General features: G+C 37.9%; 1 pseudogene; it reads right to left on the reverse strand.

The window, feature by feature from the left end:
* Positions 1-1,054: 1,054 nt before the first annotated feature.
* Positions 1,055-19,870, reverse strand: LOC131922880 (collagenase 3-like; annotated as a pseudogene).
* Between the last annotated feature and the right edge of the window lie 6,652 nt (positions 19,871-26,522).

Raw genomic sequence — 26,522 nt, forward strand, 5'->3', positions numbered from 1 at the left:
CGTCTATCAATGTGCACAGTCCTTGAGTGATGACCCAAAATGAAAATTAAGCCTAATGCAAAGCCATCTATACTTAAAGTGGCTGTTATCCCCTTCCTGTAGTGACTTCGATATTTTCTTAGCATTTATGTGAAAATGGGTTTAAATCTGAATATTCACAGTGCAAAGCCCAAATCACTCCTTTGGAAAGTTGTCTGCTAATGTGTATTTTACAGGAACTTCCCTCTATCTATGTTCACCTGTGGCTACCATACACTCCCCAAAATTTCCATGCGTGTGTAAGTTTATATATTTTTGTAAAGACAATTTACAGTTATATAAATACAATTTATTTTATTCCTTTTAGGAATTTTTATAAATATGTTAATAATTATGTTCACTCTCATCAACAGATGGATCCCATGTTTGCTGTAGAAAATATCAATCTTGTTTTTCATAGCACCCAAGAATCAGGTGATCCTTGGGGTTCTCAATTTCATTACTTTAAAATTCTTCAATGTGATTCCAGCCACAAATAGTCATATAGATAATGCATGCTCAAAGATATCTTACTGAAGCCTGCTGTGGGATGTATGGCAAATGTGTTGCTGATTAATCAATAAAACACTGATTGGCCGTTGGCTAGGCAGGAAGTATAGGCGGGGCAAGGAGGAGAATAAAGCTGGGAAGTGGAAGGCTGAGTCAGAGAGACACTGCCAGCCGCCACCATGACAAGCTGCATGTGAAGATCCTGGTAAGCCACGAGCCATGTGGCAAGGGATAGATTTATGGAAATGCATTAATTTAAGCTGTAAGAACAGTTAGCAAGAAGCCTGCCACGGCCATACAGTTTGTAACCAATATAAGTCTCTGTGTTTGCTTGGTTGGGTTTGAGTGGCTGTGGGACTAGCAGGTGAGAGAGATTTGTCCTGACTGTGGGCCAGGCAGGAAAACTTAAGCTACAGAAGCCTGTTCCCAGAAATAAGCTTTCTGTTGTCTCCCGACCCCACCCACACATCTGAAATTGTCATCCCAAATGCTCTCCAGGAGTTAAGTAACAGTTTTGAAAAGATGCTTAACACCACAATAAGGAATTTGTTGGCATGACACACACAATGTGATTACTCCAGATACTGTATTCAAACTGTGTGGGCCCATTGAAAAAGTAGATATAGCCATTTTTCTCATAGACAGCATCTACTTTATCACCAATTCCGGGGAATTCTTCTACTATGAGTCAGGAATAGTTTTCGTCATCATCATATCTCCACACCTGGCTCCCAGAGAAGAAGAAGGTCTTGCCCATGTCCTCAAGATGCACAGCAGCACTTATCCTCTTCACCTCTTTTGGAAATCCCAGGTCAGATATCTTTTTGGGATAACCTTCCAGAATGTCATAACCATTGAGAGCCCAGAATTTTCTACCTCTAAAGATGAACATAAGGTCATGGGATGTATGTTCATAGGCAGCATCCATATGGTTGGGAAGTTCTAGCCAAAATGATTTTGTCAAAAACAGCTCTGCCTCAACCTGTTGAGGGTGCAGACGCCAGAAGAATCTGTCTTTAAAGATCATGGTTTCTCCTCGGAGGCTGGTAATGGCATCAAGGGATAAGCCTGGGTCACACTTTTCTGGTGTTTTGGGATGTTTAGGATTGAGGTCTTCATCTCATGGACCATAGAGAGACTGGATTCCTTGAACATCATCATCAGGAAGCATGAAATGGCTTTTGCCATTGTAGGTATAGATGGGAAACATCAGGGCTTCTGGGTCCTTGGAGTGGTTCAGACCTAGGGAGTGGCCAAGCTCATGGGCACCAACAATAAACAAGTTGTAGCCTTTGGAGCTGCTCATCCAGGTTTCATCATCATCAAAATGGTCGTCCCCTTCATAATTTGGTCCAGGAGGAAAGGCATGTGCCAGAAGACCAGAAGGTCCATCAAATGGGTAGAAGTCACCATGTTCTTTAGTTACAAAAGATATCATGATATCAGCAGTTCCATCATGGATTCTGGTGAAATTCAGAGGTGTCACATCAGACCAGACTTTGAAGACCTTTTTGAAGGCCTTCTCCACTTCAGAATGGGGCACATTGGGAGTATAGTTCACAATTCTGTAAGTTAAGTTCGTCTGGGACCATTTGAGCATTCGAGGGAAAACACTGTATTCACCCACATCAGGGACTCTACATCTTGGTTTTCTCATGATGTCTAAGGTGGGATCATCAAGTTTGTTAGTCACTTCTAGGCCAAAGAAAGACTGCATTTCTCGGAGCCTATCAACTGTGGAGGTCACTGCAGACTTTTTCAGAATTCCGGCATCTTTCCATCTCTTTGTCTAAATAATGTATATACTAGACAGATATAGATATTAGATTAACACATAGTCTTAAAGATTATCCATCAAATCTGATACTTAATTTTAATGAAAACTCAAATTACTACAAAGTTAAAGCAAATGATTAAAATCCTGAGCATAACGTTTGTTTGAACTAGAAAACTTAACTAAGAGGGTCTTTTGGAAAAGATGCTTCAAATGGAGGTCCAGCTACTATGCCATGCTAGTTAAATAAAACAGTGTTAAAATGGAAACAAAACTGTTAGTGTTATAAAGATCCAGATCCATCCTGTAAAATCCTGAAATCCTTGCAGGTGGACACCGTAAACACGATGAGGTTATGATGATGATCACAGCCCACCATATGTAGTTGGCCCTTATATGGTTGGAGAAAGATAATTGTTATTAAAGGGATTAAGTGTTCCATCTTTTACAGTTGTGGTGGTATTGTGTTCCCCATAATATTGTGTACCAGGACTTGACAATTAACCCAAACATTTTCTTACAGTAAATAGCATATGATCTATGTATTAAAGTTTTTAAATGTGTCTTTCCAGCAAGCTACCTGTGGTAAGAATATTCACCTCATTAAGAAATTTTTTAAAATGTCTAAGTTTATAAAGAAGTTTTATTCTCTTAATAATAGGGGATTAGTCCTTCAGCCTTTTGCAGACATGTGTGCTTCCACAATGACCTCTGCAGACAGTAGGGGGTGACCTGCCCTTACTTCACTGCTTTCTTCTAGATATAAATTTACTGATTGGATATTGAAACAATTGCATACGAGTGTTTGAAAGCATCATTCTAAACTCAGAGTAAGTGGCAAAATAGTCAATCAGCTGCACGTGGTTTTGTGCTGGATAGCTATACAATTAAAATTCAGAGTTCAATATTGCTATTGTGTGCATTTTTAGTCTTGTGACTCAACTGGTTTTTATATGTGTGTAACTTAGAACTGAAATGTTTTCTTCTTCAGCTCCTTCTTTTCTTTTATTTGTCATTCTTGGAGAAAAGAAGATATCTGTTCAAGTAATTTAAAGAAAGATTTTTTTTTTTAGCCAAAATAATATATCAAAACTTTGTTAGGGAAGAGATGAGCAGACTGTGGTCTCTGGCCTTGTTCACCTCCATCATTTTATAAATGAGGAAATTAGGTCCCAGAGAGGGTATCTACTGATCCAATTGAATTTATAACCCTGTGTTTATAACTCCTCCAAATATTATTTTAGACAGTTCACAGAAAGGGCAAATATAGCAATATAGATGAAATACAACAAAAGTTGGAAACTTGGATTAAAAGGTAACCAAAGCAGTATGACCATAATATTATCTCTAACATCACATTGCATCAGCACAAATAGACATAGGTGTACTGTTACTTCAGTGTGTTATAATCTCTAACATCGCATGCCATCAGCATAAACAGAAGTAGGTATACTGTTACCACGGTACACGATAAAAGCAATTACACTTTGAACAAGGTTAAGTTAGCAGATAGCAGGATTGTTTTATTCTGCAGGAAGAATCAGGATATCCTCTTCACAAGAAAAGTTCAGGTGGCTTAATAAGCGTTGACATAGCAACACCAAAGATTAAATAATAAGCAAAAAGAACACAGAAAATAATGGAACTTTTGCATGCTTTATCATAATACCAAAGCATAATCCTGGTACTAGGTTTTTAAACATGAAGAACAAATGTGTCAAATATTTTTTTTAAATTGCGAATAAGAGAACCTTTCTAATGGCCAAGATTTTCCATAGCCATTGAAAAAAAAAATAAAGTTTTATGGATACCATCAGAAAGGACATTTTTACTTTTAAAGTACATCGTTCAGTATGATGAGTTCAGAATCAGGGTTAGCAATCTGTTTCCAGAATGCTAGGATGAGATTTATAAAGCAAGGAAACAAACAAACAAAAATGGCTTTTGAAAAAATAAAAAGATTAAATTATTTAAGGGATAATGAGACAGCACAGTGGATAAAGTGTTTACCTCATGGGACCATGAAACGAAGTTTGATACCAAAACCTACATGAAGGTGAAAAGAGAGAACCGACTCCACAAAGTTATCCCCTGACATTCATACTGTATTGTGGCATGTACAAACTCCCTGCCCATCGTATACATGTGCACGTCCCCACACACAATAATAATAAATAAAATAGATTAAAAAATCAACAGTTTTAAAGTCTCTGAAACTGTTCTAAGAGCATAGGGGCACACAGCTGTGAGGAAAATCTAAGTTTCATAAGCGTCAGAGGATTGCTGAAGGAAGACTTCAGACTCAGTATACAAGCAGGAAGAGTTTATTCTGCAGAAACAGCCAGCTTGCAGGGGTCAATCATTCACCCAAAATGGTGATGACAACCAGGGACAAAGGTGCTGGCCTTTTAAAGGAGGCCTTGGGAAATTCGAAGTATCTCAGTTTCTATTGGGCAGTCGGGGCACAGTTACACGAGGCATGTGTTGATTGGGCTGGGTTGGCCCCAAGACAAGCTTTGGTTAAGGATGGTCAGTAACAGCTGTGTCCTGTAACTCTGAGACCTTCTGCCCTAGAGGGTCAGGTTCTAAAACTGTTTGGCTGATTGGTCAAACTTGACTGGGGGAGTTTCCTGAATTGGAGCTTAGGTCATTATACACACGGTGTGGCCCCTGTCTAAGGTGGAGTCATATTCCAGCCCCCTTCAGTTGCAGTGACCGTGTGTAAATAAGGAATATGAGAGTATGTGTCAGTATACCTGCCTGCCTCTGCTCATAATCAGAACATCTTTCCAAGAGAAGGACACTCCAGTGTCCTTGACATCCTCTCTCAAAACACGGCTCAGAGATTTTACCAATAGGAAAAGGAGTCCGAAGCAGCAAAGGAGTGCCCACTTCTGCAAAAAGAAATCACCGTACAACAGAGTACAAGAAAGTTCACCCTGGAAGTCACTCTTGAAGTCCGTAGTGTTTCTGGCAGTATGCAATTAGAAGGGTGATCGTAGCTCCATATGAACAAGCAGAAGTGTAAGTCAGATATTTACCAGAGAATAGACACTTCAGAAGGACCCTGTAGCTCAGAACAAACCTCAAAATCTTTTCCTACACGAGGGCCCATATTTAAATCAAAGCACAGAGCACCTCCTGGTTCAAGTACTTGATGGGGATAAACCTGAACCTAGAAATCAGTGGGCTATCTATCAGCCGTGGTGATGTCAAAGGAGCCAGAGGGGTGAGCCGGGAGCCAGAGGGGTGAGCCGGGAGCCAGAGGGGTGAGCCAAGATCCAGTAAGGAGACAATCCAAGGAAGCTCAACTACTACCATGGCCATCACAACTACACATGTCCTGGCCACAAAACCATCCTCGGGAGTGACTCAAGTGTCACACTGTGAGGAACATAGGTCTCATTAAATTATTAGCCAAACGAATTAGAAATACATTTCCGACACAGGATGGAATTAGTGCCCACATTTGCTACAAAGTAAGAACTAAAGTTCCCAGGTTCCAGAAAAGAAAACAAACAAAACAAAACAAACAAACACTTAAGGAAACAGGAGAGTCACAGACATTCAAGGGCTGGGAGCAGTGAGAACGCCCAGGGGGTGGACCAGCTTTCACAACTTCAGAAAATCCTTGGTAAAAATGTTCAGAGAATGAAAAATGAAAAGAAGCTTATTTAATTAAGGAAAGAAGATATGACAGTGATTTCACACTAGACAGACAAAACGTTAATATTCCCCATGTAGGTATGTACAAACTTCACAGTCATCTTTTCATTAGATAAAAATCATTGTCACAATGACTAGTCACAAACATGTAAGTTAACATGTAATTTCAGAGGGTCTGAGCCATTAATTGCTAAATAATAGTTCTGCCAAACAACAGGATAAGTGTCTTAGAAAATAAACAAACAAACAAACAAAAACTCCACAAAAGTCTAAGCAATCATTCAGTAGCTCTAATAAAGGGCTCCTCAATATGAAAGGACTTGCAGTTTTCCTTTTACACTATTTAAAAGTATGGAAAATGGTTCTGAACAAGAATATGTTCCCATGTAGACTAGGAAAAGACGTGGCAGAAACAGAAAAGTGTTTGTAGAGAACAGCAAAGACGTGAGTGATAACTGTCTAAAGTGGTAGATGAACAAGGGGCCTGTGCAGATACCACAGCAAGGCCATGTACATGTCTGATAAGGAAGGACTTGTACCACTTACAACTCCCAAGCAAGGCTCCATGTGTTTTAGGTAGAGCAGTAATGGGAAAGATAGCTGGAAGGGGAATGTGTCAAACTGCAATGTGACCTTTGTCAAAATTAATGTTTTCAAGATTTAATGTGCTCACAGGGAACCTATTAAAGCTAAGCTTATATTTATAGGCTAACAGATGGCCCTATGACATTGCATTTTTTAATGTCAATGCTGGGGTGAGTGGATCATGGATTGAGGGTCAGAGTCGAGATCATCACTGATAGAAATACAATCCAGAGCAGGAGAGATGGCTCAGCAATTAGATCACTGCTTACTTTTGCAGAGGACCCCAGTTCAATTTGTAGCACTCACATAGCAGTTCACAGCCATCTGTAACTCCAGTTCCAGGACATCTTCTGGCCTCTGGTGGGCACCAGGCACATACCTGGTGTATAGGTACACATGTAGGAAAAACATTCATGCAAATATAAAATAAAATAGATTCAATCCATGTATATAAATATCTTTATTTAGCAGCTGTATTTTCAAAGACTAAATTACTGACATACATATTACTCTAATATCTGACCTATTTAAAATTAACATTTGATTCAACATTTGCTGTGGGGTGTTCTTTATGCTGTCAATGTGTTGCTCTGATTGGTTAATAAATAAAGTGCTGATTGGCCAGTAGCCAGGCAGGAAGTATAGGTGGGACAAAGAGAGAAGAGAATGCTGGGAGTGGAAGGCTGAGGCGGGAGATGCTGCCAGCTGCCACTGCCATGAGAAACAAGATGTAAGGATATCGTTAAGCCATGAGTCACATGGCAAGGTATAGATTTATAGAAATGGGTTAATTTAAGATGTAAGAACTAGATAACAAGAAGCCTGCCACGGCCATAGAGTTTATAAGTAATATAAGTCTCTGTGTGTTTAATTGGGTCTGAGTGGCTGTGGGAGCTGGGTGGACACAGAAATGCTCCAGCTACAGACATTTCAACAATTTATCAATTTTTTGAAACACTCATTTCCAGATGATGGGCCTTCTTTTGTTCATGCTACATCTTACATGTCCAGTGTGGCTTTTCTACACACAACATATTTCAATTTCAACTCTACATTTTCACTGGAAATAATTGATCTTCAGAGTTCATAAAACTTACAGTTGAAAAGAAAGCATTTGCCTAGCTGAGTTGATTGCTACTAACTCCAACTTTTTACAATGGTCATATTTCATGTTTTAAAAATTCACTAAGTACCACCTAGGTAACTCAGGGGTGACAGTGCTTCGAAGTTCAGCCCTTAGATCCCACAAGGAGGCAGGAAACAATGACTCCATAGAGTTTTCTTCTGATCTCTGCACATGTACTGTGGTATACACGTGCCTGTGTCACACATGTGCAGTAACATACATGGACATGTACACACACACACACACACACACACACACACACAGAATAAATAAATAAATAAATAAATAAATAAATAAATAAATAAATAAATAAATAAATAAATAAAACAATTTAAAACTCAATGAATTAAAGTTAAGGAAAATTAAATATTCAGATCACTTCCATAGTGGTCAAGAAGCAAAAATTGTTGGTGGTCTGCTATATTGAAAAGCACAAATCAGGAAAATAGGACTTAGAACAAGGACCAAGGAAGAACAGTGGTACTATGCTGCGTAAGTGTCAGAATAAGATAAAGAACCTTGCAAATTCTAAGGAAGTAAAAATACCCAAGGAGACGTTGCATTTTTTCTTACAGTTGCAGACAGCCAAAAGGAGCATCTCTTCCCAACATCAAAATCCCTAGTTCTACACTGGTAGCTTGTATTCGGCTATGCTGAGCACATTTTCACATTGATTATTCTCCACTGACCCTGCCCCTTATCTTCCTGGTAGCATGTTGTTAAACATTGAACCACACATCACTGAGGTTTAAATATTTAAGATATCAAGTCAACTTTTTCCAATTTTCTAAATTTTTTTTAAATATAACTTGTTTGGAGGTGGTGGTGATTTAATTGCTTTTCATTGGCTTTAAGCAGATTTTTTCAGTTCTTTTTTTTTTTTGCCAGATGCCGTTTATTGAAGGAATTTTCTAAAATTTTAATAACTCCCCACTAAATAAAATCTATAAAATCTTACACTATCCTAAACAGTCTTGCCACGAATCTACCTTTTCAAAGTCATCTGTGTTCTCATATCACATGGTTAATTTCTTTTCCTTCAACATGGTCTTTGTTCCATTTTGTAATTTCTTTCATGTCAGACATATTTCCCATATATCTATGAACATCGTTCTACTGTCTGCTCAAAGTTTCAGTATTCACAGAGATGCTTAGGAACCAGTTCTTCATTAACACTACATGAATATTTCCATCTTGCCTTTGTAGGAATTAAATATTTATATTAACATATTTTAGTGTCTGCAAAGTTTTATTTTTCAGTTTCAATGGACTATTTGAAGGTTTATTTCACTAGATCGATCATCTTCTACCTAGCGGCAGAAGTGCAACTTATTTCTATACTTAGTCATTAACAGTGACAAAGCTAGCCAGACTAAGCTAACCTCAAAAAGAAAACTAAACTAAATCAACTCACTTTCTTAAAACAAGCAAAATATAAACAGATGTACCCTCAAATGCACTATGATTTAGTCACTAGGAAATATAAATGTAATCTTGAGGAATGTAGTAGACAAATCCCTGGGGAGAAAATGAGCAGAGTTGCTATGAAAATGTCTAAGGGTATCTGGTCACCTCAGTCACTAGCTGAATCTCTAGCTAACAGCAAGAGGAGATGTGGAAACACTAAGTTGACTTTGTTATTAAGCATAGGAACTAAACGTTAATATGAGCATTCACCCCAGGAAGGACTTTACTTTTCAAGAATTCTAGATGATCACCACTTACAGTGATCATATAGCTGACCTTACTACCCCCTGGTTTGTTCAACACATTATGTGGCCGTGTCCGCATGTGATGGTGATGCAAAGCCTGTAGGAACCAGTGAATGTTGGTGTAGATCCTGCAGGAACTTCTGATGGTGATGAGAGCTTGAGAATAGCCTTCACCACCTACTCCATGAGAGCTTTGATTCCCAGAGCCAAAGCATTCAACTCATACAATTCTCCCTCCCATGTTTATTCCATATAATCTGCTGGGCTCATTGGGCATTCTTGGAACAATTCTTGCTGCTCTCAGTGTGGTGCTCTACTTACAAACTCCCCTATCAATCTGATTTGCACTAAGTTCTTTACCTCTCTATTAGAATGATATTGAAAGTTATCCTATTATTACATAAATTATTATTGCATATTGTGTATATTAGTGTATTAAAAGAATATCCTTTGTATTGTTCATGCCTGTGGAGAATTAATCAAGAATATTCAAGGTGGCAACTCATTGGTGACTCATCTAAAATCAAGCCACAGGAAGGCCAGAGCTAGTACACTTAAAAATTGAAAACTCATTTTTTCAGTGATAATAAGAGCAAATGAAATAAAAAATAATTCGGAGTAAGAAATTATATACTTAACTTGAATTACTATGGTAATTTTTTTTCAATGTCTATATGTGTACATTCACTGGGGAGTATTCTGGTTATTATTAAAACCTCTGTCAGCTAAAGCAGAGATCAAAATACAAATTGTAACACATAGGAACATTATGTGAATTTGTGTTACTCCCTGGAGAAATTTAAGTTCATAAAGTAGAAATGTATGGATTACATGAAGACATAAATACACTCCAGCACTTTCTTCTGTGACAGCTCAACTCCTTTGCAATGTAGTCTTAAAACCTACACCACCTTAGGCAATGAGCTCATCAGAGCTCTGGAGCTCAACAGGGTCAACTCTGGATAATGTTGGGGAGGGTGACCTCCAAAGAAAACCCAGGTGCAAGAGGATACAATGCAAGTAATTCAAGAGATGTCATGGCTCCCTTTAAGTCACTAATAAGCAATTTCCTCTAAAGGCCATTATCAGATATCATGCTACCGGATGTTTCTTTGTAGAGATTTAATACATGTGGACATTTAAGATCTCCTTTTTTTTCCCTTCTCTTTATTGTCATGGTAGCCATGCTGCTTTGGAAAAATTTTCCAAAAGCTTTTGTAGCTAAATATACATCCATAAAATTTATTTCCTTAACCATTGTTACTATACTATTCCTGGACCCTAAAGAAACTCCTATTGCTGGTCAACTATCTCCACCACCCACCTTCAGAATTCTTCTCAACTTACCAAGTTGAAACTTTAACCATAGAACAATTTTTCTCTCCCTTCAGCCTGGAGTAAGCACCATTCTGCTTTCTCTGTATGATTCTGAGTATTCTGTGCACTTGCTATAAGTGGAGTATAATGTATAAGTGGAGTAAATAAGAAACAAATAAATATATTACTTGTGTGTCTGTGATGGGCTAGGTCCATTGTCCCTTGGAAATCATTTGGTCAGGAGTTAACATATTGTTTTTCTTATAAGAAAACTAAATATTTCAGGATTTTTTTTATCTCATCCATTATCTGTCATATATTCTTTCTTCTCCTCTGTGTCATCTTTCTTTATTTATTATGATAATTAAAAATGTAGCAGAGGCATTTTTACCTTTAGTGTCCTATGCACAGGGTGTTCAGACCAGATTTGTTTATGAGCCATATTTTACTGATCTGAAAAAAATGAATAAATGTTTATTTCCCTCAAAAGTAAGTTGTGATAAGGACCTAGACTTGTCTCTTGGGTTTGTGGTAAAATCATAAAGAAAGACTGATTTTTACAATAGTCAGTCTACCATATATGGAGAAGCTAGGTACCATCTACTTGTATTTGTGTTAAAAGATCAATTCTAGCAGAAGATGTGGTTTACAAATCAAATAAATGAGTAAATTAATAGTATAAACTTGTAAGTACTCTGAAATTAATTAAAGGTTAAGCCATATAAGGAGGATCAGGGTGGGGATATATTTCACTACTATAGGGTAGGTAGCTGGACCAAGTTCATTATGCCAGCTAAGGATATGCTGCTAATGATGATATTGTGTGTCTGATATTTTATTTATATAGTTTCAAGTTTTGACAGATGTATTTGGTTCTAAAACACAGTTATATAGGATATAGAAATACTATCTTACACAAATCATTTTTTTTTGCTGTTTGAACAGAAGAACTGCTTTATTATGTAGATTAAAAATCAATTTTATCTTTACATACAATGAGTTTCATGAGTTCTTGAGAAATCAGAACAAGATACAACAATAATTTGTAAAATAAATCAGAAAACCTTAAATTCTTTGGAAGTGTAAAGCCCAGAGCTTCATAGACTTCAAATCAGCTTGCTAATTCTAGGCTGAAGTATACCAAAGAAACATTTTTTTTTCTGAGTTTATTAAAATGTAAAGAGGGACATTTAAATTGGGAAATAATGACAGGACCTTAATGATGAGGAGTTCACTGAAAGCCTAGACTGTAACAAGAGAAGCCTCCTTGGTCAAGCTCGAGCGTTTCCTTCTCCAGGAGCAGGTTTCCTGTAGGGTATTTTCCAGGGCAAGTTTCTTAACTATTGTCTCACTGAGCACTGCTAGTTAATATTCAACAGTTTTCTCCATCAAAAATCATGTGTCTTGCTCCCTAGAGTGTTGTTACAGTGACTATCTGTTTATCAGATCCTTCAGGAGCAGAGGCAGAGTTGAGGGTGAGCTACTGGTAATGAGAACCTGCCTTGTTCCAGGTGCTGATAAGACAAAGAAAATGCTGTCAAAATGAACCAATGGCTGAGGGGTCACCAACTGGATCAGGCCCTCTGAGTGGGTGAGACAGTTGATTGGCCTGATCTGTTTGGGAGGCATCCAGGCAGTGGCACCGGGTCCTGTGCTCATTGCATGAGTAGGCTGTTTGAAACCTGGGGCCTATGCAGGGTCGCTTGGCTCGGCCTGGGAGGAGGGAACTGGACCTGCCTGGACTGAGTCTACCAGGTTGATCTCAGTCTGTGGGGAAGGCTTTGCCCTGGAGGAGATTGGAATGGGGGGCAGGCTGGGGGGAAGATGAGGGGGGCGGGAGGGGGGAGAACAAGGGAATCTGTGCCTGTATGTAGAACTTAATTGTATTGCAAAATAAAAATTAAAAAAAAAAAAAGAACAAAAGCAGTGACAGCATTTGCATCCTTAGGCATGGTACTTCCTAGAACACATTGGTGGCCACTTTACTTCACAGTGGGCTAAGTCAATTGTGTCAAGTGACCCTTCAGTCCCATTTTCACAATGCAAGACAACGTCCTAAGGCTCCTTCAGTTTTCCTCCATTAGAACTTGCTATAATCTGAAGGAAATGTGTGAAAAACCTTAATCAGGCAGCCAGCAGAGGTGGTGATGAGTAGGCCCTCCAACTACCTGATCACTGGCACACCACTCCTGGAGTTCATAGCAGAATATCACCACCCTGCACGCTCCTATTATCCAACATAAACAACTCAAGCCAAACAAAGCACAATGGATTCAAAGAAAAAGTCAACTTTTTGAGCTACAGTAAATATATTTTTTTAACAACGCATTTTGACAGCATTTTCCTTGTCTTATCATTTTTTTTTAATTTTCTCAGTCAATTTCCTGCTCCCATCTTAAATTCTTGACAAACCATTCTTCTATATTCTGTCCCTATAAAGTTTGACTTTTCTAGGATGAATATCCATTATCATGTAATATGCAGTATTTTGCTTTCCTCTACTTAACAATTTTTGGCTGATTTATTTGTGCTGTTAGATATATTAAGAAATTAATAAGGTGTTTATTTTCTTGAGATGGCCTATCCAGTAGCCCAAGCTGGCCCATAATTCACTGGGTAGCTGAGGATGATCTTGAACTTTCGATACTCCTGATCTCAGCTCTCAAATTCCAAGAGGACAAGCTAGGACAACAATCCCTCTTTAATATGAAAATGATCTTCGTTTCAGCTGAATAATATTCTATTAAATGAATATACTAAAATTTGTCTAAAGAGTATTTGCATGGTTTTTTTTTAACTACTAACAACAAATATGGTAAGATCATTTCCATGCAGGCCTCTGTGTCAACACGTATTTTCATTTCTCTAAGAAAGAACTAAGAGTAGTATGGAAGGGTTATAAACTACTCTTCTAATTATTTCTTTTAATTTTGAGGTTGTAACATAATTACATCATGTTTCCCTTCCCTTTCCTTCCCCTGAAACCTTCTTATATACCCCTCCATGCTCTATTCATATTTATATCCTCTTTTTTTCATAAAAATATGTTATATGCATATATGTATATTATATACAAGATTAAGTACAACTTGCTTAGTCTGTATAATGCTACTTGTATGTTTATTTTCAGGGCTGGTCATTTGGTATTGGACTTGGTATGTTCTTCCCTGGAGAAGGCCATTTCTCCTGCTTTCAGCATTCTGAATATGAAAGATTTTTAGTTGCTCCTAATTGTAAGGGGCATTGGGCATTGCCCTTTAAAAATATTAGCCTTCCTCATACCACACAAGACTTTTACTTACATTTGTTAATTGGATTCTTTTTTTTCTTTCTCTTACCTTAATACCCTTTTCACTTGTAATTTTTTTTCCTTTTTTATTATATATATTTTTTTCATTTTACATACCAACCCCTGTTTCCTCTCCCTCTCTTTCTTCCGCTCCCCGCTTCTCCCCCGGATCCAACCCCACCTCCTCCTCATGGGAGTAAGGCCTCCCTTGGGTAATCAACACAGGCTGGCATATCAAGTTGGGGCCAGACCAAGCCACATGCCTCTACATCACAGTTGAGTAAGGCATTGCACCATAGGGAATGGGTGCTAAAAAGCCAGTTCCTGTACCCAGGATAAATCCTGGTCCCACTGCCAGGGCACCCACAAACACCTCACTCCACACAACTGTCAACCACATCCAGAGGGCCTAGTATGGTCCCATGCGGGCTCCCCAGCTGTCAGTCCATGAGCTCCTACTAGCTCGGGTCACCTATCTCTGTGGTTTTTTTCCCATCATGATCCTGAATCCCCTTACTCCTATAATCCTTCCTCCTCTCCAACTGAATTCCAGGAGCTTGGTTACATGCTTGGCTGTGGATCTCTGCATTTGCTTCCATCTGAATGTAGGTTCTATGATGATAATCAGGGTAGATACCAATCTGAGCTCAGGGGAAAGCTAGTTCAAGTACCCACTCCACCATTACTATGGGTCTTAGCTAGGGACTGCCTTGTGAGTTCCTGGGGATAAGAAACAAGCTGGTATAGCCATCCTAATGTCTAACAAAATAGACTTCCAACTAAAATTAATCAAAAAAGATGGATAAGGTCATTTCATATTCATCACAGGAAAAATCCATCAAGATGAAGTCTCAATTCTGAACATTCATGCCCCAAATACAAGGGCATTTACATTTGTAAAAGAAACATTACTAAAGCTTAAATCACACATCAAACCTCACACACCAATAGTGGGAGACTTCAACACCTCTCTCTCACCACTGGACAGGTCTGCCAGGCAGAAAATTAGCAGAGAAATAAGGGAACTAACAGATGTTATGACTCAAATGGACCTACCAGACATCTATAGAACATTTTACCCAAATACAAAAGAATATACATTCTTCTCAGCACCTCACAGAACCTTCTCCAAAATTGACCACACACTCAGTAACAAAACAAATCTCAATAGACAAACAAAAAAATGGAGTAACCTCTTGTATCTTATCAAAGGATAACCAGGCTACAATCCACAACCCCACAGAAGCTAGGTAAAGAGGAGAACCCTAAGAGGGACACACATGGATCACTCCAGGAAGTTGAAAGTTTACCTCCTGGGTAAACTGGGAGGGATGAGTAAAGGAGAGGGGATGGGAGGTGGTTCCAGATGGCAGAGTTTGGGGAGGAATGGAGAGGGAGAGCAATGAATCTTGTTATATATTTTGTTTGTTTGCATTTTTTTTTGTTTTTTTCAAGACAGGGTTTTGCTACACAGCTTTAAAACTTGTCCTGGAACTCAATCTGTAGACCAGGCTTGCCATGAACTCACAGAGATCCACCTGCCTCTGCCTCCCAAGTGTTGGGATTAAAGGAGTCAGTAACCACTGCCCAGCTGTAAGAGATATATTGAGAAAGCATATTTTTAAATGATTTTTGTCATTTGATTGTTTCTCTGGTTAAAAAAAAAAGTGGTTGTTCAAATATTTTTTTCTTTTATTTTTTGTTTTTTGTTTTTTAGGGTTTTGTTTGTTTGTTTGTTTTCTAGAAATGATTTCACTATATAGTCCTAGTTGACCTAGAGCTTACTCTGTAGACCAGGCTGGCCATGAACTCACAGAGATCTGCCTTCCTTTGCCTCTTGAGTACTGTGATTAAAGATGTGGGCCACCACTGCCTGGCGCAGACATGCTTTCCTTTTGAGCTGTAATAATTTTTCATATACCTCATATGCAAGTCTAATATCAGATGTATGTCTCACAAGTATTTTTTCTGATCTGTGACTTGTCTTGTTCCTTCACTCTCCATCACGTTACAAATTAGTGCCGTTTTTGCGCAGGTAAAGAATAATGTATTTTCTCATGTAATTTATAGCTTTGGGGGATTTCTATTTAAAAATATTTACCTAATGCAGAGTCACTTATTTTTGTTTTGGGTTTTGTTTTTGTTTTTCGAGACAAGATTTTGCTGTGTGGCTTTGGAGTTTGTCCTGGAACTTCATCTGTAGCCCAGGCTGGCCTCGAACTCACAGAGATCTGCCTGCCTCCACCTTGCAAGTGCTGGGATTAAAGGTATGTGCCACCATCACCGGGCTTCAGAGTCACTTTTTATCTCCTCTTTCTTTTGACTTCTCAAGCTTTATAGTTCAACTCTTCTATCAGAGCCTATGATTAATATCAACGTTTCATGTGTTAATACCTAACATTCCCATGGCTATTTATTGAAACAGCTAGTTTTCCCACACTGCATTAATAAGGTCTTTGCAAAATTTATTATGGTTCTATTAGAACCCAATTTTATAAGCTTATATATATAGCCTCATGTCTTGACCTCTGACTACTATTATTATCTCTTATTGTTTATAACCAAGGCAGGCCTTGAACTCACATTCATCCTACAACCTTCCTAGTGATAGGATTGCAGGCAGAAACCTCCATATATGTCCTGATTATTGGCTTTTTATCCACATAACTTTTAAGTCATTGTAAAATTGCTATCAAGGTAAGAATAGATAAGAAGATACAGTGTTTTATTTTGAAGCTGTGTGTTTCCATTAGATTCTTGTGAGTCATTATCTAATGAATTCAAAACAAGGATATGTTTTAATAAAAGCCACAGGTACATTCACACCTGCTGCATGTTTTAAAATTAAAATTCAGTAACAAGTTCTATTAGATATTTAAAATTGGTCAAAATAAAGAGTTTCCTTTAAATGAATCTCAGTATTAGTCACAAACTTGTTCAGAGTGAATGAATCAAAATGGGCATATTGTTTATCTTTGTTTCATTGTATTCATTCATTAAATACTGGCTGGAATCCAGATAGCATTTGCCTTGAGTCTGAAAAGCAAAATCTAAAGATCTTTTCCCACTGTCTTAAGGATTTTCATGAATTAAATGAGCAATACTTATATTCACAGTACTCTCTGGTAAGCACAGTGAAGACATAATCTATGCATTGAACTCAAAAATGCTTTCCAGGGAGAAATGTTAAATTCTGAAGATCAAGTAAACATATTTTCCCTAATGAATCAATAGATTTTAATTTATTGAATGAATTAAAGATTTACATGATTGTTGTTTTGTTTTGTTCTTGAATGCCCTTTAAAGAAAAACTGTATACCTATTATTCTCACAATTCATATTGAGGGCATAAAGAAATTAAATCTGTTCTCAATAAAGTTCCTTAAATGTAGGAGGCACCTAGCAAGTAATTTATCTGCACTTTAGAAATGAAGACAGAAGATTGATACCCATTCACTCCAATGCCTAATAAATATTCAAACCATGTACAATCTGGTTAATTTTTCATCAGAAGCTCAGAAATATGAAGATAGTTTTCAGTGTGGCTAACTTTCTCTTGAGCAGTAATTTATAGTTTGGTAGATTCTAACTGTCTTTGGATGACAATGATGATGATATACTGCAGGTAAAGTGTGATTTATGGCAAAGGATGTTCACAGTAACTACAGGGGAAGCATAGAGAACAAGCTCTCTGGATTCCTCGCAGCACACACGTCTTGAACATTGCATCTGGTTTCCCTCCTCGTCTATCATTGTCACTTAATAAATTATTTAGGATGGGAGCTATTGAGATAATATCCAACAATGTGGTCTGTTTGATTATTAAGTTGAATGAAGTGTTAATTATTTTTAACCATAATATCACTTTGACAAATTAGTCATAGTTTTGGCCATAGGAATAAAAATAATTATTTCTCTTCGTATAGAGTTTTGTTAAATAGACAATGGGGGGGGGCTTTTGTTATTATAACTTTGTACAATAACTTAAAAATCATTGAAAAATTATCTTTAATGTTAACAGCACATGCTAAATCTAACATTTATTTGTATTTCAGCAATATATGATATAATCATTATCAGTTTGCCAAACATTTAATTAAAATTGTTTTTATTCAAATCAACAACAAGGTTCTCAAGAAAAGAATTGGTTTGCATGTACAGTTATCCAAATTAGTAGTTCAGTCAACACAGATAAGCACACGAGCACGCGCATGCATGCACACACACACACACACACACACACACATTGGTACATACATATATGTATGTATGTATGTATGTATGTATGTATGTATATATGTATACATACCTACAGTTCAGAAATCATCATTAGATGATAAAGAGACAAGATCAGGGGAAAGCCCTTCCTGCAAAGCAAAGAAACAGATAAGCATTTTATATATCAATAATTATTCTTTCTTTTCCTTTTTCCTTTCTCTTTCTTTTTTGTTTAAAAGTCAAATTCAATCATTTTTGATTCCTTCATTTAAAAATCATGTGAGAGCACCATGATTTTACACAACACTTCCCCAGCATGTTTTCTGTACTTGAACAGTATCTTACTGTTTTCTTTTTCATTAATGAGTCATGGAAATAAAATCCCATAACAGTTTATCATATATAACCAAACAAGCTTGGCAAAATTTAAATGAGCACTTTTTTATTTCATAATACGTTGTTCTTAGGAGACACAAAGCCTGTCTAGAAATGTTGGTTTCCCATGAAAACAGTAAAGGGAGTGTGATCGTGCTCTTGTTCCTTGACTACGTTTTCATTTCACATGTTGTATAAAAAACGGAAGTGACACCCATAGGGCCCTAGTTTGCCCCGTCCTTAGTCCCCATGGTGATCCATTGCACAGGAGGAACAGAATGCTCTCATCGATCCCATTTTGCACAACAGTGTATTCTCACTTGGTATCTCTGCTCCTTCCTGGACTCCAGTAAAAGGTACAGCTCAATGTGGTGCTTACGGGAGGGTTGGCATTGCTTGTACCAGTTTATATAATTAAAGGATAATTTCATTGACTCCAGTTTTGCTACAGGTTTTTCACATTCACTGAGAGTCGAAGTTGAGCACCTCTCTCTCTCTTTCCTCTCAGACACAGCTGCACTATGTCTACAAGGCTGATCTCAAATTTACCATCCTCTGTCCTTAGCTTCCTGCATAGTGGGACTGCAGGAATGTACCACCCACTCACTTTGCTTCTCATTATCATATAATTTGCCATAGAAATTAACATTGTATGTTACAACTAAAAAGAAATTTACTATTATTTTTAAAAGAAGTTCACTATTTTTAAATTACTTTTTTTTGTTTTCTTGTTTTTGTTTTGTTTTGCTTTGTTTTGTTTTTCAAGACGGAGTTTTTCTGTGTAGCTTTGGCTGTCCTGGAACTCACTCTGTAGACCAGGCTGCCTCGAACTCACAGAGATATGGCAGCCACTCACACTGTTTTTAAGATCACTCGATCTACTCCACACAAGACAATTGCATTTCTATTGTCATTTAGTATCATTCTTGGGTTGAGTAGATATGTTTTTATGGTGTTGCTTCATGATTTTCATTGATCATAATGTCCTTAAGTCATTGTCTGTAATTCCTCTGAACCACCAGGACCTACAAGCTGATATTTATTTTTAAAAAGAGGATGTTGGACTATAATCTGCTACAAAAATAACTTAGAAACTTAGCTCCAACCATATAAATATCTTTCATTTTTCATACACTCTTCATGTTATGAGCTATTTCACTTCACATGTGTTCGTTCTCATTTGTGACAGTTTTCTTCATGTTTATAACATTCACTTCTGGAAGTCTTCTTCGTACCGCAGCCATGTAAGGTGTATTTCTTCTGGCTTCCATGAAGCGCATCAATACGATAGAGCATATAATCAATTTATCAGATTAAAAAAATCTTGCATAGTCAATTTCACATTTTTCCAAACACAATGAAATACAGCTTTTCTTTTTAATTAGAATGTAGCAATTTTGTACATTCGTATACTTAATGTGCCCCTCCCATACTCTTCATTATGCTTCTCCTCATCACTTTTCCCAGTATAAGCCTTCTTCTTTCCAAGTCCCCCTTCTACTTGAATCAATGTCTTTGAGCCTCTCTCTCTCTCTCTCTCTCTCTCTCTCTCTCTCTCTCTCTCTCTCTCTCTCTCTCTCTCTCTGTGTGTGTGTGTGTGTGTGTGTGTGTGTGTGTGTGAGAGAGAGAGACAGAGAGACAGAGAGACAGAGAGACAGAGAGACAGAGACAGAGAGAGACAGAGAGACAGAGAGAGAGTAATAACTAGCCTTGTTTGTCTACGGGATACATCTGGGACGAGGGGGTCTCAACCGAGGCATTGCTTCCACTCCCAGATGGGCTTGTGGATCTGTCTCTGGACATTTCATTGATTGCTAATTGATGAAAGAGGGCCAGTCCCACTGTGGGCGGTATCAGTGAGCTTATGCTGTATAAAACAGAGGTATCTGAGTAAGCCGGAGGGAGTGGGTCATTCAGAAAGCAGTAGTCCTCCGTGGTCTCTGCTTCGGGTCAGTCAGAAAGCAGTAGTCCTCTGTGGTCTCTGCTTCGGGTTCTGCCTCCAAGTTCCCGCCTTGCGCTTCCACTCCGTCTTCCCTTGATGATGAGTTGTTGGCTGTAAAAGGAAATAAGCATGTTCTTTCCCCAAGTTTATTTTTGTCAACATTTTACCTCAGCAATGGACAGTAAACTAGAATAGTATTGACTAGCTGATTTATATTATGATTGTTTGCACGAACTGGACAAACTGAGGTCATTTACCAGAGCACAGGCAATATATCAGTGACTATAACACTAAAGAAAACGGCAGGCCCTCCCCCAGAAACCATTAACTGCCTACAGACCCTCAGAAAGGAATGGGGCCTCATGAATATTTCTCCCACTCTCCCACGCATGACAGAAGATTGACAGGCCCAAACTTGTACAGGTTTTTTTTATAGGTACTCACAGGCTCGATGTGTTGGCCTGATCTGTACTGCTTAGGACTTGACTTCACTGGGGCTATGAGAGAATAAATAAAAGACAGACACATGTCCAGATGAGCTGGGAACAAGATGAGCCATGCCCTCTGATGGAGCTGCACCAGCACCCACCTGGAAACTCACTAGTATTGTATGGAGCATAAAGAGGAGGCAGTTAGCTGATCTCAGTAAAGGTCTCTGTAAGGGAGCAATCTCCTATTATGGATATAAGGGAGAGGAAGCATTCGTGATAGCTTCTGCATACACTAGTTTCAGCTAAATGTCCATTGTTTGTGGACATGGTCTAGGGGAAGGCTTTGCCATGGCTCTGAGCCTCACCTAGGGAAGGCTTTGCTATTTCCATAGGTCCATGGCATTAGGGTCCTCGACATGGCCATGTTCATGTGAATAATATACACTCACTCACAACTTCATCCCCTCCCCACAGTAAGTGAATTCATAAATGTAAAAGTTTAATGCTGTGTCATGTCTCGACAACAGTGCTTCACCACACTGCTGCCTATGCCCTGGCTACTACATTCTTTCTACAACCTTTCTGTGAAGTTCCTTGAGCTTTGGGGATGGGAGCTGCTACACAAGATCCCATTTAGGGCTTGACCATCAGCAATCGTTTTAGTATAAGCGCTTTGGTCACGTCTGAGTCTCTGCACTAACTGCATCTCACTGCAAATGACCAAGGTTGAAAGCAACACTAATTTACTCGTATAAACATAAATATTCAGAAGGCAGTTAACAAAATTTACACTTTACAAAACAACAGGAATATGGTCCCCTCTTGGGTCTCTGACTTGCCTAGTCATGTGGGTTGACCAGGACTCTGACCAGATTTGAGGCCTGCTGTGAAGAGGTAACTCAGGTCTGTAGCAATTTAAAAACAATTATGCTCACATATAGGTAACATTATCCCATTTTGAAAATGCATTAAATGAAGCTCAAGGACTTAACTTATTCAAAGTCATGTCACCATCAGTGAAAAAATAATAAAAATTTAAGAATATTAGGGCAAGAAATTAAAGGACTCCTTTTCTACAATAAAGGAAGGAATATAATCAAATTGCTTAGCTAACTCAAAGAAAAATGCAATGTATTTGTCCTATAAGCCATGGGGCAGACTTGATGATTATACACTAAACAAATTTTATGTCTTTTTTGCTGAATGTTTTAAATTTATCAAAGTGATGAACAAACTCTAAAAAGCAAAAATCAGCTCATTGTATTCAAAACTTAATTAAAACATTAATAGAGCCTTCATTTCCCACAGGTTGGCAAGATTTCATCCTGCTTTTCAATTCTATGCCCATCCTGCTAATCAATCATGCTGTGCACAGCAACCTGTCAAGATCCGCTAGATCCACAAATCTGGGGTTGCTTTGTTCATCTTCTCCCTGAGAGTCCAAAGTTACTAAAACAAGGGAGCTCCAGTTGGTATTTGGAAGGAAGTAAATGCAGCAAGATCAAGGCCATCTTGCTTTGATTAGTCCTCAAGAGCATTTTTCCATTTTTTTCCCTGTAAACGTGTTTGGTGATCACCGTAAATGCTTTGTTCAATCATAAATTTTCAACATTCTGTATGGAAACATATGTTACAATTTGAACAAAATCTCAGGCAAACATGCATCTTTTATTATGTAGATCCTATAATGACTCACAGCATTCTGTAATAAACAACTGATGTAAACTTCTCTTTAGTTACCCATTTGACATTTCCTTTGTTAATTTCTTTCATGCTAACAATTTATTTTATTTCTTCAGGAATTATTCACTTTTGTGAACCGAGGAAAGAACGATATATACAAACTCCCCCAAGTGGCAATACTCTATTAGATATACAAAAGCCATAGCACCAAGATATTTTCCAATCACCGAGTGTCCATTGACCATTTGTTAAGCAGTTTGTCTGCATTTTGCATAGACTCATCCAAATAAAGGCTGAAAAACCAGATTTCAATCTATGATTTATCAGTTCACACAAAGGGATTCTAGAATATGCCTTCAGACTGGCCAAGTAACAACTTTGTGTGATTTGGGTCAGTAACATTTGGTGGCTTCACAATACTCAAAAAAGTATAAAAATTAAGGGACTCTCTGTTTGCATTCCTTTTTAAGACTGCAAGGAGATTCAAGGAAATTGGGTCTCAGACATCACCTTCCTTTTTTTTCTGGTTTTTTTTGAGACAGGGTCTCTCTGAGTAATAGCCCTGGCTGTCCTGGATCTCACTCTGTAGACCAGGCTGGCCTCGAACTCACAGAGATCCACCTTCCTCTGCCTCCCAAGCACTGGGATTAAAGGTGTGTGCCACCACTGCCTGGCTCACCTTACTTTCTATTGATCAGGTTTGCCTCACAAGATTATACCCCTGTCAAAGGAATTGGATATTTTATGAAACCACATAGTTAATTCAATGGCAGTGCATGAGAAAATCCTGTTTTCTGATATTGAAATAAGTTGCAGAAGTAAGGTCCCAGAAGTGGTAGAAACAGTGTAATTGTATTATACAAAAACAGGAGTGTGCTCCACAGATAGCTTGAATGTAACAGAACATAGGGAGCTTAGAACTGGATGACAGGTCAGAGTTCAATTCCAGGTCAACTTAGAATTACAGATCAGACTTTAAGATAAATTTTATATTGTTGGGACTGAAAATCAAACCACAGATATTTATAGAATAGCGACTATGATGGATAAAGGAGCCTCATTTCATTCCATACAGATTCATTGTTATGATGACTGATAGTGACTTTGGGTTAGCTGTGTTACTCACTAACTCCTCTATGTTACCACCCATGAAACAGATGGGACAGTCAGCCCTACTGCCACAAATTGGGGTAGCATGAGCAGCACAGGGATGTTATATCATTTTGCACAAACCTTCAGATATTAGTAGGTAATTAATGTGTGCATGTTCTGATTTTCCTGTGAAACACATTTACAGATAGAAAAGAATAGATCTAGACAAATATTTCTTATCTGCTCTTACTGATATCCCAGATCAACAACTTTGAATACTTCTTGATTTGTAGAATGCATAAAGAATTACACATTCTAAGACCCAAAGGAATTGTCTCAGACTTTGATTTAAAATTGGCCCTCAATGGTCTGGAGAATGGCTCAGTGGGTAAACACGCTAGCCACAAAACTTCATAATCTGAGTTTGCTCCCCAGAGCCCATATGAGAAGCCAGATGCAATGGTGAACATCTGTAATTCCAGCATTCCTGTTTCAAGATAGGAGGTGGGACTGGGAAATATCCTTTTGGGCTCAGAGCCTGAAGCAAGCTAAACATCACAGAAAAAAAAGAGAGAGGATGAATGAACAAGGTGGAAAACAGACCTCACTCCTGAAAGTTGTCTTCTGACTTTCATGCATTTGTACCTACACACACACACACACACACACACACACACACACACACACACACACACACGTATATGCATAACTATGCACATGCAGATATTTAGTGTATAGAAATGCTTCCAATGAGAAATTCTGGTTTTTGTAATTTGTTAGAGGGACCAATCCAGAATAACTTCACTTTTCATAGCAAATGTTGATATGTTTGTTATAAAAATGTGTGGACAGAACAGCTTTTAATCTGGAATATTTAGTTTACAAGTAATTTATTGTGTAAGGTCAAAATTTTATGCAAATATTTCGAACAAATAAGCTACTGATTGGTGCAATGAATTTAATCCTGATGGGTTCTTTAGACAGCATGCTCTGTCAAAAACAGCATTTAAAGAATTAATTTAACAATGACTGGAAATGAAGAGCAGATATCTCATTAGAAAAGAATCTACCAGATATTGACATCTGCCACAGACTTCTGAAGTTAATAACATTAAACAGTCTTGAGAGGGTTGCATGGAGAGCGAGGCTTTGCGGTGGCTGTATGTTATTAACCGATCCCTGCTAATACACAAGTAACTCCATGTGTCTTGTGCTGTCTGCCCTCACCAGACCTCACACATCCGTGCTTTATATGTCAGGGTCCACGTGCAAACCAGAAAGGGCCACCCAAACACTTTGCAAACTGCAGAGTTGTTTAAATTGTAAAAGTGGATGCAGCATGACTGCACAAATGGTAAGTTCATCGCAACCGCATTGTGTGGCATTAGCTCACTAGATAGAACTTCACGTTGCCCTCATGTCAGGTTACGTTTGTAAACTCAGGTTTCTTGTAACCATACTTCATGTGTTTCAGTTTCACTAACACATGTGGGAAGCAAGCTTGGAGCTCCCATTCCATGTATTCCTCCCTATTTAAATTAGTTGTCTTTACAAACATGCCAAATTTTCTCAAACACATGTGGGATTTGCTCAGAAAACAATAGTAGTTTCCTTTCTCAACTTTTCACTTCTCTCTGCTGCTACAGATGCAAACCAAAATGACTTTATGCACAGAAACAGTGCATAGTTATTATTTGTCATAAAAGCTAAAGTCAATTATTATGTCTATCAACAGGAACAAAAACTGCCTGGAGTAAAATGGCCAAAGGACCATGTTGTCCATCTCCTCAAATATATGGCAAGTCTAAGGAGCATATTTTAACTCAAGTATTTTCATGTCTCTATTATTATATGTTTGAAATATGGACCAATTTAAAAGTTTATTTCTTAAATACATTTTAAGGATTAACTAGGTTCAGCCAGTATACTGAGTGCTAGACTGATCATGGCAATACACTACCTAGAACGCAGACAAACAAAATAATTAATAGTGGCCTCTATTGGGTTGTAAGAAGAAAAAAAATACAATCAGAGAAGTTGCAATTTATAGACCAATAACATCATTTTTTGCTCATTGTTTTCTTAACTAAATATTCATATTTCGTTATAAAATAGAAATAGAATGGTGAAAGTTTTAGAGAATGTCTTAGTTCATAAAGGGACAAAAGGAAAAATAGTAAGTCATAAAATTAATCAGAGGAGATGACTTAAGCAGGATTTGGGGCATAGGAGGACCTGAATATCAGCCTTTACCAAGTAATGTCCTCTCTCCAAACATCTGGGATTTTTTCTTCACCTTTTAAATCACAAAGTTCACCAAGTACAGGAATTTACATGAACAAATGTTATATTTGTAAAGTTAGAAATTCTATTTGGATAGTTATTAATTTCATTAAGTTTTTTTTTAAGACACATTCTTTATTGCCTCACGATAACAGGTCCTGTTGGTGACTGAGGAGAGACCCATTATTTTAGAATAGCTTAAAGTTTGTCATGGATGGGTTAGATTTGACTTGTCATTCAAAGTGATTTTGGGAAAATAAAAAGATGGCAAAAGTCAACCTAGAAAGAGAAAAGTCTCTCTTGTGTAGATTCAAAACAAACAAACTGGTCAAGCAAGAAGTGGGACATTTCTCTCCAAATCCTTTCTCAGGGGTCTCAGGACCAAGATTCTGTCAGCCAAGTAATGTAGTAAAGCAGCTATTTGTGATCTTCTTGGGAAGCACTAATGTTTAAACTAGTTTATACATAAAATATATGTTCTTCATCCCAAACAACTGACTC

Source organism: Peromyscus eremicus, chromosome 12, assembly GCF_949786415.1.
Source record: "Peromyscus eremicus chromosome 12, PerEre_H2_v1, whole genome shotgun sequence".
NCBI lineage: Eukaryota > Metazoa > Chordata > Mammalia > Rodentia > Cricetidae > Peromyscus > Peromyscus eremicus.